Source organism: Nylanderia fulva, unplaced genomic scaffold, assembly GCF_048542155.1.
Source record: "Nylanderia fulva isolate GAGA-0341 unplaced genomic scaffold, ASM4854215v1 Scaffold36, whole genome shotgun sequence".
Lineage (NCBI taxonomy): Eukaryota > Metazoa > Arthropoda > Insecta > Hymenoptera > Formicidae > Nylanderia > Nylanderia fulva.
This window is the reverse complement of record NW_028190433.1, coordinates 978,655-991,808: the sequence shown is the minus strand read 5'-3', so window position 1 is coordinate 991,808 and position 13,154 is coordinate 978,655. Positions and strand designations below refer to the sequence as shown.

The 13,154-nt window shown below is 33.6% G+C and overlaps 1 protein-coding gene and 1 long non-coding RNA gene across 3 annotated transcripts in view; both read left to right on the top strand.

The window, feature by feature from the left end:
• The window catches only part of Cad87A (cadherin 87A), a 231,946-nt gene that overhangs the window by 29,882 nt on the left and 188,910 nt on the right, over positions 1-13,154 (top strand). The window lies entirely within an intron of this gene.
• On the top strand, positions 5,175-6,313 carry LOC146722159 (uncharacterized). Of its 2 annotated transcripts, none has more exons than XR_014925301.1 (3): positions 5,175-5,322; positions 5,802-5,957; positions 6,074-6,313. It is a non-coding gene; the product is annotated as an uncharacterized LOC146722159 (long non-coding RNA). The 2 variants fall into 2 exon arrangements; XR_014925300.1 differs by lacking the exon at positions 5,175-5,322 and adding an exon at positions 5,501-5,580.

Here is a 13,154-nt window from a genome sequence, read left to right as displayed (position 1 = left end):
AGGTGTACGAGTTTTTAATTGTGTCATGGTTCTGTACCATAATGATGACACGAAGTGTTTGAATCTTGTCTGACGCGACGAAACACGACACGTGACAGATTCTTATATTTAGGATATTTGGCAAAAAATCAATGCAAAAGTATAAAGCAAATGAAATCATATCTTGACAGAAGTATCAGCTATTTTATAATCGCTTTTGTAATGTAAATTAAAAAAAAAAAAAATTATGGATCTTTAGGAATATTTTCGGGGTAATAGAAATTTATTTGTTTCTCCTTCGCAGCAATTAAAATTACATAATTAAAACAGTGAGGTTTTTTAAATTTGAATAATAAATAATGATAGAAATAAGAAAGAGAGAGATTTTTATGATTAGATATGTTCATTTTCTTATCTGTTTCAATAATGTTCCATTTAAGAACATTTGACAACAGAAAAGATTTAAGAAAATATTTTTGTGGTCAAAAAGATATTATGTAGAATAAAAAGATGAAGCAAAAATATATAACAAAAAATTTAATTATAAATTTCCACGATTTTCAATTATTTAAGACAATTTTACAGTTATGAACATTATGAGAAGTATCCGATTTTGCAAAATACACACCGCATAATTTATTTGCCGATATATCTAATATAAATGATTGGAAAATATTCAGTCGCTTACAGGGAATAATACAAATATTTAGGATGATTTCAATGTGCCGAATAATTCCGTTGCCTTGTTTGATCACGTTGAATCGATTGTTTGATCGTAGTGGTCGATGAGATTGCCAAGCGGATAATTAATGATAAAGGAGAATGTTTGTTTTACGTCGGATAAACTAATTGTATGGGTAAAAGTAGATTATCTGGATCCCATTGCGGAATAAATGCTGATCGCAATTAATGCACGATTCCATCTTCATTCTAACAATAGGTATAGTTCGAAATGAAATATTCAACAAAAGAGTCGAGTCTATTTGAATTTAAGTGAACGAGAATATTTTCTTCTGGTTTAATTGCATGTCAGCAAAACATATCTGCAAATATAGCAATACTTAATTTGCCCATTAAAAAATTATACATATGTATGGATGTAAATTTTACCTAAATATATTTTTAATTCATCAAACTAATCGCGTTAAAATTTGGACGAAGAGATATCTTGAAAAAATTAAAATCACTCCATTTTCATATACAAAATTCGAGTTAAATAATATTAAACTTGAAATTTATATAATTTCGACGTTCAGCGTCAGAAATATCACATTTCTTGGAATAGAACTTTTTTTTCTTTGCTGGACACCGCGATCAAACTTTAAACGAACATGATGAGAAGTTCTCGAGTGAAGCTTCGCGTAACTTGCGTCTTCAGAGTTCTTTCTTCCATTTTCTTATGAGGGTGGGGGGTTAACATTACGGAATGGTGGAGAGCGTGGCTTTTCGTACGCGTTATCTCGTGGACGTACGGCGCATCGCTTAATCTGCTAAATTACCGTGTACAGTCGAAGAGCGAGAGATCCTGGCGGATTACGGCTTAATGAAATTTGAACCTGGCGGATTTGCTCGTGGTAGGACTCGTGCCCGCAACTCCTCCCGACGTGAGTACATAGGTAACCCCACGGAATCTCGATCTTAAGACTAGGGCACTTACCCTAAAAGACAAATTCGCCAGAAGGATATTCTGAGGAACCCGCGACGGAACGTTATAGTCGCGTGTTACGGTAATCCGGCGGATGTAATCGCTTCCGCTACGTACGTAAAGGCAGGGTGAAATCCGTTAAGTCGTCTTCATCTTGTAAAGATACATCCGCGATGCAGTCCGTTCCGAAATTAAATCGCGACTCTTCCGTAATTTGTCCGTTAAAAATGTATGAGAAATGGAATAGGAATTATTTACATATTTTTTTAATACAATTTAATTCAAAGAAAAACGTTGAACATTATATTAATTAAAATGACACGTAAGAGCATCGCATCTGAATTTGCAAAACATTTTTTCGTCGTATATTTTATTTTAGCTTGTTAATTATTATTATTATTAATTATTATCAAACAAGTTTTTCTACAGAGCTCTAGAAAATATGATAATATGATAAAATATTTTGCAAGGAAATCATTTATTTTAATGCAAAATTTAATTATACAATGTTATATTTTCTCGTTACTCTATTTGCATTATTTAATTGTTGTTTACTCATCATTCTATTTCCAGCTTTTAATTTTAGTATAAAATGAAGTTTTCATTATATTTTCTTGAAATCTTCTCGGTCTCTGAAATTATAATCCAAGATAACTGACGTGAGTATTAAGAGTCTTTTAAGTCTCGGAGTTAAATGACAATTAAGCATTAAGTAGCAATTACCGACAAGAAAAGCTGTGCGGAGATGACGCTTTAACCACACTGTGTTGCAGCATCAAAGACAGTATTAATCCAAGGGATAAATCGCTTAGGACATTATGGTATACAAATTCAAGGCACTACTTTGATTTTAATTTAAACAAATAGGAATTATGTTTAAGAATAAATATTACTTCGAAAGGACACCGAGGCTTGCAATTTTTATATACTCGAGATATTTTCACGTCTCGCAACATGCAGATTAAAAAAAATTATTACTATACATATATCAAAAATCGATATAAACGGCTGATTTAGTCCAATCAGTAGCATCAAAGTTAATTAATATTTGTCACTGACATTCGAAGAAATAAACGACTAAGACTGGATATATTTTATCGGATCTTTTATCTTTGATTCAAGCCATTACTAGATATTCGTGTACACAATTTTGTTCAGCGTTTATCTTTCATTTTAATCTTTTCGTTGCATCGCGACGACAGAACGGCGCGCATTTGTAAAGTTATTCATTGATCGAGCCCGAAGTCTCTTTTCGTCAGATTGAGAGAGAAGAAAGCTCCAGGTCTGTCCTTTGTTCTTCAAAAAGCGGCGACCATCGTGCGAAAGAAGAGGCGATTAGAATTGCACTTCTCTTTACACACGATTTTCCTCTCTTTTTCCGCCGCCCTTTTTTGCGCGCGCAACCACCGGAAACGGTGCTGTTTTCACGTAAATGCGCATAAATTTTCTCGCCTTTCCTCCTTTTCTCCTTTCTTTCGCGCCCGCTTCGTGTTTTTTTTTCTTCTCTTACCGGGACGGGAAGGGCTTTAATTCCTCGGTCGTCTTAATCAAAAGTTACGGTCCCGTTGTTTTGCTGTGAGTTAAAGCGTCGCACCGAATGCGGCGGCCGCGCGCGAACGCTTATGAAAATGGATTTTAATTCGGTGAAAGTGAAAAACAGAGTTAATCTTACTCGGCAGTCGCACCACCGCCGGGCGAGATTAAAATTTCGAATCGCCGACCAACGAAGAGAGAGAGAGAGAGAGAATTCAGTATATTATTCAAACCGTTTGAAACATTTTATCGAGACTGCAACACCTCGAGTGGTCATTTAAATATTTCCACGTATTTGCGACGATTGGAATCTCACTGATTTATTTGATTTTTTCGCGTAATGGAAAATATATCGCGTAATCGGTTGAATGCACATTTGATACCTTTTTCAGATCGGAAGCAACTTAAGGGAAAAGCGCATGAAAATTATGTGTATGAAATATAATAATAATATAATATATGAGATGGTTATTTTTATAATGTATATAATATTTACAGTTAAACAGTTATTTAAACATCAAAATAGAAATAAATAAGATTTTAATGAGATTTGAAATTATTCACAACTGTTTTGCTCACGTTCGATATTCCTCAGTAATCGCTGCGATTTAAATCGTTAGTCGCGAGTATTTACAAAGCCGCTTGCTTTCGCTTTGATTACTTTTTTAAGCCAATCGACTTCCATTAATGATCAGCTTTAGCTAATAGGATAGAACAAGAAGGGGAAATTAGGTAGATACTATCGAGAACAGAGAGTAAGGGAGAAAGGAACACAAAGGAGATGGAAGTTAAGTAGGCATCTTCAGAACCTTATCTCCAGAACCTTTTCGCTCGCAAATTTCGTAAACTTTTGATATTATCCGCTTAGTTTGAAAGAATCTCCGCTTCGCTAGAAAAACGCACAAATCTTCGAAAGATACCCGATAACAAATGGTTCGTTAAAGCGCGTATCGAAGCAAAGTGGGGCATTTACAATCGATTAACACGCCATTTTTAATTAAACTATGCGCTTTTCTTGTACATCATATAATATCTGCCTTTTCAAAATAATAAAGAGAATTAAGTATCGAAAATTAAAGAGCATGGAAGAGAGAGAGAAATCAACTGTAATTATATATTTTACTTTTATATACATATGTTTTATTTGTGATACTTCAAATATCGAACTTTTTTATCATTGCGAACAGTGTTGTGCTTAGATGATTTTAAAATTAGCTATAAATTCTAAGATAAGATGAAGATGATTTTGTTTTAAATATATCTAGATAAAGGATAAAATTATATGGCAATCTAGATATAATTTTTTAGATAATAATTTTTAAGACTACTTATGTAAACACAGTTATTTAAAAAAAATGTAAATTATAATAGGGATATAAAAATAGAGATATTAATATTTTTATTTATCTGAAAATTATTCTAGATAATTTAGTAAAGATAATATTATACTTTTTTCATCTAAGATGCATATATAGCTAATATATATTTTTACTCATTAATACTGATTGCGAATATCACGGGAGGCAGAGAAGAAAACATCTATGCAGGGTGTCTGACGTAAAGTGTCACTCCGAAAATATACAAGTAGGTCTCGTTATTTGAAGATGATTTTTCCTCAGCAAAAATGTCGAGGGAGGCCATCATTTTTTGGATGTTCCCAATTTTTACCATCATGTATCTTTATAACTGAGCTTTAAATTAAAATTTTATTAAAGTAACCTCTACTTAAAATTAATTGGAGAATGTGGTTTTATTAATATTTTATTTTCACATTGCGAAAAACCCTTTATTTTCAATCGCTTATAACTCGAAAATTATTAATGCTTCTATTTTTGCTGAGGAAAAATTGTCTCTAAATAACAAAATTTACTTGTACATTTTCGGTGTGACACCTTATGCCAGACATCCTGTATGATAGTCAAATAATATATATATTGTTTAATAACACGTCGTTATCGACTATCAAGAGACACGGTAGTGTCTCGCGACCAGTTAAGGGCGTAGCCGAGACACCGTGTATCTTAACGCGAGTCGGACATTTGAGTCTTTATAATATTTCGAATTCTCAATAACGGCTGAAGCAATCGAGTTTATACTAGACTTAATCGATAGATTGAGTTTGAATTATATAATAAAAGTGTCTTTATTTCTGCTCTACGTGATTTGTAAGCAGAGATATATAATTGCAAAGTCGAAATATGAAAAATTTCTTTTAAGAAACGTCCCCGTCATCATTATTATCATCATCGACCACGCAAACATAGTAGTATCGCGCTACACGTATTCACACGTATACAACACATGCGCACACATATATCACACGTACACAACACATGAATAGATGCATGTATTGGAAATGTCCATCTCGCACGTTTTACAACAGACGGCGATAGTTGCCCTCCGCTATATTGACAGCGTGCGGGGTTAGATATTTTCAATTTTCAATTTCAATTTTTACATTCAATTTTAATGTTATTATTTGCAAATTTATTGTCATAATAATTTATGTGCAAGTTTACAGTCTGTGATACAAAATCAGATATTTTGCTATTATTTCAATAATATTTCAATTATATAAATGCCTATGTATGAGTATGCATATATTTTTAATAATTTTCTTAATTAGCTTCTATATTTTTTTCAGTTGTACATCAAGCAGGTAGCATTATCAGTTTACTTGTGAGCATGGGTTGGGCAATGGCTAGTTATCATCGCAGCATTCGATTAGCTTAACAAGATAAATCTAATATCAGTGCTATAGGAACCATTTTACAATTTTTCTGGCATTTTCTTATTGCAGGTACATATATATCCAATAATTAATATACAAAATTAAATATTATTCATCACACACTTTGTATCAAAATAATATATTTTTTAAAATTTATTTAATCATTTTTATCATTGTGATTGTAGTGGCAAGGATCTTATTGCTCAGTGTCATTGCAAGCATCTGGCCTGTATATACCATAATATATTGCGTAATACATTGGCTAAGTATGACAATATGGATTTTGATAGATTCCCATGGAATATTGGAATTTTGTCGGACTTACAGTCATCCACCACATATGCAGCCTACAATTAAAGAACGCATTTATTCCATATGATTTGCTTCCGTTATTGGAATATTTAAAATAAAAATTTTATTAATAAATTTCGCCTAGTTTTTTTAACTAAAATTTTTTTATTTCTTTTTATTTTATATTAATTTTAAATTTGCATAAGTTTTTAAATTTTAATTTTTTATAAAAATGTTTATTTATTCGCGCAATAATTGGACATTACTTTTTGTAGAGATATTAATTTTAGAACATAAATTTTTGTCAATTGATAGATTTTTTTACTTAAAAATACTTTTTTGTTTAACACTTTTTCACATGGCGCATGGACTTGGCATCTTGTTTATCTTTTTTTTTTAAAGATAAGTTTTTTTATGGTACAATTCTACATTTGCAAATTTAAATTTTTATTGATTCATTATACGACTCTATATATGTCTGCAACTTTAATTTTCCACTGGTACAAGTTTCTACTTTCACTTGGCGCAATTTTTTTTTTATTTCATTACTTTTGTTACGATTGTACATTGGTTTATAATCGATAATTTTTCATACAATTCTATTGTACATGGGTTTGCAATGGATAATTTTTGTTAATGGTGTGCCCTTAACTGGTCGCCTTTTTTTACCTTTTTTTAAAGGTAAGTTTTTAGAGATTATATGAATTACGCGAAGCTGTTGATTGTCTACTCGCGCAAATAAAGGCATTGTTGTGGAGAATTATGAACTAATTAACTCTCAGCGCCGAGGATTACGTCGCGCGTGCTTAAGCAGATGCAGTTTACGCAAGCCACAGCGACGTCCGATCTGCACGGGAATTATAACGAATTTCGATGTTAATTAAGTCGGAACTTTCAACGAGCGACGACACGATGGTGCGCGCGCATTGACAGGCTCCCCGTTTCATTTTGTAGAAAGTCCCCGGTCGGTCGACATTCCTAGAATGTGCAACGAAGGAATTTCTTCTAACGTTTGCACGCTTCAAGAATTGCTAATTGTTACAAAGCCTTTTTTAAAGCAATTTTGAAGTATATATTGTCCTATATTTTTTATATAAGTATATTTTTTTCGTGTAAATAATTTGACAACTAAACTTATATGTGTTAATTATATTGTATGTTGATTCTTTATTCTCTAATGCCACAAAAGAATAAGGTGCGATTTTATACAAATTCGTTTTAGAATATAAAATGCGCGATACAATTAAATCCTCTTAAATGCGATACCCGCTTAGCATAGTGTCACTTCTTGTTAACACGTAACCGGGAGTAAATAATATATAAGGCAAACGCAAGAAGAAAATTAATTTTCGTTGCCGTACGCTTAATCCCCGCTTGCAAAGCACGCTGTAAAAAATAATTAAAAGTAGTTTCTGCGCAACGTATTTCGCAGAAATAATTTTTATTCAGCATTAATGAGACATTTCACGTAACATTTTTTTAACAATTTAACGCTTTTTCATTTTAAAATAGAAATAAAATATGTAGACAATATAAATGATATGTATGATAGTATATAAATTCCTTTTAAATATTTTTATATTACTATTTTATGATTTATTTTATATTAATCCATGTTTTGCGACTTTGAATAATTTCCAATATTTTTATATCTAAACAAATCTCAAGACTATATATATGAGTTATTTTTGAAATAAAAATAACTTTCAAATTTTTAATAAATATGGTAATAAACGGTCTGGTATTAAAAAAAAGTCTGCGAAGAAATATAAAAACACTTGACTATTTTTTTTCCTCAGAGGAAACAATTGTTTACTGAGGAGAATAAAATGACTTACCTTGTCTCTCAAATAATTGATCCAATTAAGGGAAGAGAATACAGAGTTTAGAACGAGAGATAAGGTTCATTGTTCTTTCTCTAATGTAAAAGGCAGTTAATTTCACTTATCCAGTCTTCACTTATCCGAGTCTCTAATCGTAAAATAGATTGTACGTTCCCTAAAGCATTATTACCCGATAAAGAGAGCTCGGACGATTGCTCTTTTCAGTATTTGCTTATTACAGATGCACCCTTTAATTGGGTTCCTCCCGTGTCTGTACGATCCGCCCTCTTTAGTAGACGCTTACGAAAATATTTTCGCAGCGAAATCTCCTTTCGGAGATTTTCGCTCCAGACGTCGCGGCGCCGGGCACTTATTACAATGCTTATTCTTTCCGACTCTCTTCCGCGTCGGGAAGTTTTATATTCCACGATAGTTCTTTTTTTTTTACCGCTCTGCGCGAACGTCGTCGAACGTTTTCTTTCCGAAACCGCAAGATGCAGAGATCTCTAATCGAAACGGGACGCGCTAGCTCAACTTTGCTCGCGGGATTACCGTTCTTCTTTCCCCAGTGTGTTTCCCTCCCAAAGCGCGGTTACTCTCTCACCGCCATGAAATGTGAGTTAGTGACTGTCGTAGCGGATCACCGGCACTCAACTCTTAAATCAGACATACTCGTGGCTCGCCAACAAAGTGGCTGCGGCCATTGATCCTCCGGAGCTCTATATTTTACTTGCACAAAGTATCCTACAGTATTAGCTATTCTTCCCTTTTTTTTCTTCCTCTTTCTTTTTCTCCATCTTATTTTTTCAATAGTAAATATTATTTTTCTCCACGAACAAACATGGAATCGTTCGTTAACGTTGGGATTATAAATAATTGAAAATCCAGACTTTCCCTGAAATTAAACATTCACTTCAGATTTGATGTCGAATAAAGTTATCACAATGACGGTGGTTTATTAACGTAAAGTTTAATATTTTAGAACGAAGGATACAAATGTAATACTCGTATTTCTTTGCTTTTATAAAATGTACAAACAAGGAGGGAACTCTGGTGTCTTTTCCTTTGTTTTCAATTTTTCACAACTCTTTTATTCTTTGAAAGAGATGTCAGCGTTTGCAATGTAATAAGGAGCTGCAAGCTATTTTGGAGCCTCGTAGTGTGTCAGACGTGCGTTAGCACGTGCGTGAAGGGCACGTATCACTCTCGAGACTGCCTTCGAGATCTCGAACCGTCGTTATTTCGGTCTGTTCTCTTCCGCTTTTGCCGCTGTCGAAGAAACTTTCACTATAAAACTGTCCGTCGTTGCTCCGTCGTCGCGACTGACAGCTCCATTTGCGACGTCAAAGAAAAAAATTTCTTGCGGGAAAGACTAATCGAAAGTACGGCTCGAAGACCAACTGCGTGAGTTTTTCCGTCTTCGCGAGAAACCCTCGTATTTTTCTTTCACGTTCGACCCTTCCGACGCTTTATTCATAACTGAAAATATTAAAAGTATAAATCTATAAACTTTCGGTAATAAAATGTGATTTTTTTGTACATTTTCTTTTAATTATATATTTCGAATCTACTTTATATGGTGATAAATAATTTTAACATATTTTAATTTGTTAGCTACTCTTCCAATTATTTTTGCACCTTTGACAGGGTGTCTAGCGGTCAGGGAAAGCTGGAAAACCGGGCATTGTCAGGGAATTTTATAAATCTGGAATTGTCAGGGAAAAGTCGGAAAATTTTATTATTTATCTGGATTTTTTCACATTATTCTACATTTGTCTCAATAATTTGAAATTTTTTTATTAAATGAATATAAACTTTCCTTGACTCAGCACGCTAATTTTCCATATTGTTAAAAATCAATTAATTTCAACGTGTTCGTTAATTTATATTTATATTGTCGTGTTATTTTATTTTAATGTTTAATAGAGACAAAACTAAAAAATTTGATATAATATAAATAAAAAAGGTGATTATTATAGTTTATAGTGACATGTTTGTTTCGATTATCGTACATAATGCAGATTGTGTATAATTGATTTAAATTTTTGTTTTTTTTTTAACTTCCGAACCTTCTCATTGTTGACAAAAATCTCTCAAGGATTTCATGATTTAACATTCAATTGATTTATCATATATATGCAAATTATATATTTGGAAAAAATAATACTAAAAAATCAGGGAAAAAATGAATTGGTCTTGGAAAATCTGAAAAAATCAGGGAATTTTTTTCATTGCTAGTTCGCTGGACACTCTGTTTGATGGAAATCGTGATAATGACAGATTTATTTATATCATTAAAATTTTAGATCGCGTGCTTACAATCGCGATATGCTCATCGCAATTCCAAATTGGAGAAATTTTGGCAAATAAGTTATACGATCCATTGCCTCGGGAACGGTCAGCGGTCGTAGGCCGTGCAAGGTTGACAGTAAGATAGATTTATAAGCCGAAGTTTCGCCACGACTGTCTGGCCATTTATCATAACTAACGCGCTGGATCACGTTAGTCAACCCTTTAACTAGCACAAGCGTACATATATAGACACGCGTGGCACTTTACTTGCTGCACTCCACTTCAGTATATTATCGCAATATATTCGTCTTGCGATATTATCTTTCACGGTACTAACAGTATGATGAACTGGCAAGAGATTAATGTTGCTACGTAAAGTCATTTTTTGTTTATATAAAGCTTATCAGTTTAAAATGCGCTTACTTTCTATTTATTCATGCATTTACGAATTTATGAAGATTTGTATTTACGAATTTATGAAGATTTGCAATTAAATCGAATTTTTACAGTAAAATATTTCTTTTAATTAATGCTGATTCTTCTCTTGTCAAGTTAATATTATAAATCAATACACTCATGTCTTTAACAGTACACCATTTATTTATAGTGACGTAATTCGGGAATTCATTGATTTATATATATATAATGGACTTAATTGTCGGGACATGTGAGAAGAGAAATAGATATGACATTTTGAGACTTAAATATTACATTGCATAACGTTACTAATCCATATATCTATATTTAATTGCAAAGGTCGGTTCCCTTTAAATGCGTAACACGTAGGACTTATGGATCACTATTATTCTCAAGCTAAGAGTCTGCTATTCAGGTCGGTCGAGGAACTGTGACAGTCGTCGCTATTCCTCGTTAAGACGTCACGCTGAACGCGCCATTGTTTAATTAATGAAGTTACCGAATTGCAGTCGAAGCGAAACGCATCACAATAGATTCCCAATTCTGGCGCATAGAGCAAACCGGATTTCTATAGCATATTGATGCGCAACAGTGCTCTAATCCATTATGGCTTTATAACATCTGTATTCATTACGTATAATACGCGTTGGGATTAATTCTCTACAAAATAAATTCTATCGTGTTGTATTATACATCATTTTTCTCCATCGTTTCCTCTATTTCATGTAATCGAAAACATTTTGCCCATCGTGTCATCACTCGAAAATATATAACATAATATTACCAATATTGAATTATTAAAAAAATATAATTGGCTTTATATATAACATCACAATATCTATTTTAAGTAATTTTATAAAATTACTTAAAATGGATATTATGATGTTATATATAATAGATCAGAAGTACAGTACAAAGTTTTTGTTAAGGAAAATGTAAAATCAATCTAAAACAATCTATATAAAAAAAAAACGATTAAAATGTTCTACGCGAGAACGAATATACGAGACATGTGGATTCTGACTTGAAGTATGGGGGATGGAGTTATGACTTTCTTGCGGCAGAAGAGGTTCGCTCGAAATTGCCCCGACAGCATAGTTCTGTAACTGATATACGTCTCTTTGCAGTACTCCGCATAGACGTAAGTCAATACATTTCGACATTACTTTGCCGATTCGTTGTACAATTCGTGTTTGCGTTTAATTTCTTTCCTTAGCTTCGAGCCAACAGCCTCTCGACATAAAAGCAGCTCTGGCTTTGATCTCTTTGCACACACAACGGCGCTGCGAAATTATACATTTATCGGATTACGTCCCGATGTAACGTAAAGCTAAAGGGGAAAAAAATTAAATAATCAGGTCCCATTATGTTCTGCGTTTGTCTCGCGGAAATCGAGATAGGAGTTTAGAGGAAGGCAAGCCTGTTTCTCTGAACAATTTAATAAGATCATCAGAGAAATGATTTTATCTTAATCTCTGACGTACAGCTTTCTTAATGTCATGCCTTTATCTTGACAATTTATTAAAAATTTTTCATTTTTCTCCTGCCTGCACGCTCTTAATACATCTTCGCTGTGAACATTTCCGTATGCGAAATAATTTCTTCCCCTGTCGTCAAAGTTGCGAAACGGCAAATGCGCGCGTTGCTCTCTTTCCGCTCCGGGCCGCTGTTCGACGAATACTAAATGGCGAATAACTCATTTATCGAAGAAACGCGCTTCTCTCGGCGATTCGCAACCGCTGCCGCCATCGAAGGTGCCGCGAGAATTTCAGATCGTTATTTACCTTGTCGGAGAGTTCAGAGACCGCCGCGAGACCGGGGCTCGCGTATGCAAATAGATATTTCATTCCTGTCTGCGGGAACAAGGATCGAGGTTGGGGGATAAGGTGATTTTCTCAAGGGAAATTCAGCGCGGGGTACATATACCGATATTCGCGATGTGATGCATTTCTTGTTTTGTTTTATTTTATTTTTCCTGCTTTTTTCTTCTCTTTTCTGGCACGTGCGAGCCGCCGATAGAAAAGAGGCCGATGTACTTTCCTTCGATCTCTCTTATTTTCCCCGGATGATTCCTCTTCAGTATATCACGGTAAATCCGACAGTAGAGTAGGATGATATGTGGATTCACAAACTGATCCGAGAGGATCGATCTTTTTCATAGATGTATTCATAACATTTAGATAGGATAATGCGTGCAAAACTATGAAATTCATTAATAATCATGTGAGTAAGTGAAGCGAGCTGTTGAAAATTCTTTCGCTTTACATAATCTCGATTTAAGTCGTCTCGAGTCGAGAATCTCGAGTGATTTTAAGCATCAGACGATGATATCTAAAATCAAAGAATTAAGCTGGCGCGACCGATACGTTTCACGCCTTAAAAATATTCAGAGGTAAAAGAATACAAGGCTAGAATTTAATGTTAATTATTGAGTTTAATGATC